Raw genomic sequence first — 2,364 nt, 5'->3', positions numbered from 1 at the left:
AGTTGTTGTAACACTCTCTTTTACGTTTCCAGATCTCGATTACCAGTGAAAATAGGTCTCTCCTCATAGGAGTTTTTCTTATTTATTTACAACTAACTTCCTTTTTCTCTCACTAGTTAGACAATTACTCAGTTTCGTCTTGCAACATTAAAGTAGGGAGTGGTGCAGATAGAGATTAGTAACGCAACATGTTACTCCATACTCGTCCCCTTACCCACAGTTGGGGTGATTAGTAAGGACTCAATTTTCCACGGCAAAAAAATCACTGATTCATTTTCACTTAAAAGTCATTATTTTTTGGCCACCATGTGAGTCGACCACTGCTATATTAAATATGCGTTAAATAGACACCTCATTACAGTATACCCACTTCTTCCCGCAAATAATGGTACAATGACAACGAAATGTTAATACATATTTTTTTCACCAACATTTTAATATTATACATTTATAACAAAAAATAATAATAAATTAGTAAAAAAATTATGTGTCAAAATGTTATGAAAAAAATCTATGTCAATTTTTTTATTTTTAAAAATGCATTGTCTAGCATATAACGAGAGAGATAAGAGTACTTCATTTTGTTTTCTCTCCTCAGTTTTCTTGAGAAATTGTATGAATATTTCCAAGAATACGAACGCAAAAAGCAATTACTGGATACAAACGACAAAGAAAACTAGCAAATATTGAAAGACAGTCACATGTCTGTATTCACTTATGGATAGAAACGACAAAGAAAACGAGGAAATATTGAAAGACAGTTACATGCCTGTATTCACTTGAATTCAGACAAAAACACGGAGCAAGAGAATCGGAAACAAAATTCTGAGCTTTCAATTCACAGGAAAATTCTCTTCCTGCTATGCTATGACTAGCTGGAGAAGAAGACAGAGAAATCCACAGGGCACGAGCTTCCAAAAGGTAGACGGCATAATAAAAGCAATAATAACAAAAGAGTAGTATGAGAAAGTGGGTGATCATAATCTAACCAATGAATCAGCGGCTCGAGGGGGTTTGCTTCAAGAATGCGACAAACTGTTTAACGAGATCCAAGGAATTTTGCTTAGAGGGCTGAAGAAGATGAAACACGTGGTCTTCTCCGGGGAACTCCACCTTCTCCACCTCACCCTTCCACCCGCTTTTCTTCAGCGCCTCGTAATAGCTTATCCCTCTGTCCCTCAGAAAATCTTTCTCTGACACGAAGATCAGCAACCTCGGACACGCCAGATCCGATAGTTTCGGATCCAGCGGGGCGTGGATCATCATGTTGCTCGGTCCTTCGTAGGTAGGGTACAGATACTCTACCAGCTCATCCTTTTTATCGTTCCCGAAGAATGGGTGGAGCAGCACCATCCCCTGGAGGTTCAATCCCGAGAACCCCTCAGCACTGCCTCGCATCGCCACGTTGTGCGCGATGTTACCGCCGGCGCTGTCACCGGCTATGAACACGTTTTTTGGATCGCCGTGGGCGTTGAGCCAGGGCTCCGGGCCGGAACCGGCAGCGTGGGAGGCGACCCACAGGAAGGCCTCCCAGGTGTCGTTGTAGCCGGCGGGAAGCGGGTGCTCCGGGGCGAGGCGGTAGTGAACGGAGGCCACGATAACGCTGGCGCCCGCGCAGACTGTGTTAAGGTGGTTGTGGTAGGCGGGGTTGAAGGGGGTGCAGACGCAGAAGGCGCCGCCGTGGATGTAGACGAGAATAGGGAGTTTCTCGGAGGAGGAGGAAGCGTTGGAAGGGAGGTAGAGGCGGACGGCGACGTTGGTTTGGGGGTTTATGGTGACGTCTTTGGATTCAACGGCGGTGGTGGGGTCTGTTCCGGCAGGAGTGGTTTCGGTGCCGAGGAGACGCTCGACGCTGCCGTCTTTGTAGGCGCGGAAGAGGTGAGGAAACTCGCGGACAACCTCGCCGGGCTTGATGCTTGGTTCCATTGCAGTGATGAGAAAAGATGTAAGAAAGATGGAACGAGAAAAAGTGTGAAAAAGATGGAGAATATGTGAGAGTTTGGTAGCAATGAATAAAAGAGAAAGGGTTGGCAGAAACAACCGAAACTGTTGATGGTTAGAAACAATGCCATAAAGAACGGTTTAACTGATTTCTAAAATTTACACAATTTATAAGAAAAAGATATTTTGAAACATATTTTTAAAAAACATAAGACACTTTTTTTTTTACTTACTGTACTTACGTATAATAATTTTAACAAAAACAATTCAAATATGCATTATATTAAAATAAAAAAATATACTTTTATAAACATAAATTTTTTAGATTTATTTAACATTATTTCTTTTAATTTTTTATTTTAAAAAACTATATAAAAATTTACTTTTTATGATTATTTTATTTTTATATTATGTATTAAATGA

At 41.1% G+C, this 2,364-nt stretch overlaps 1 pseudogene; it reads right to left on the bottom strand.

The window, feature by feature from the left end:
* Positions 1-684: 684 nt before the first annotated feature.
* Positions 685-2,072, bottom strand: LOC124823206 (2-hydroxyisoflavanone dehydratase pseudogene; annotated as a pseudogene).
* Positions 2,073-2,364: the final 292 nt, after the last annotated feature.

The sequence above is a fragment of the Vigna umbellata genome, chromosome 7 (assembly GCF_029865625.1).
Source record: "Vigna umbellata cultivar VRB3 chromosome 7, Vumbellata_1.0, whole genome shotgun sequence".
NCBI lineage: Eukaryota > Viridiplantae > Streptophyta > Magnoliopsida > Fabales > Fabaceae > Vigna > Vigna umbellata.
This window is presented reverse-complemented; position numbering and strand designations above follow the sequence as displayed.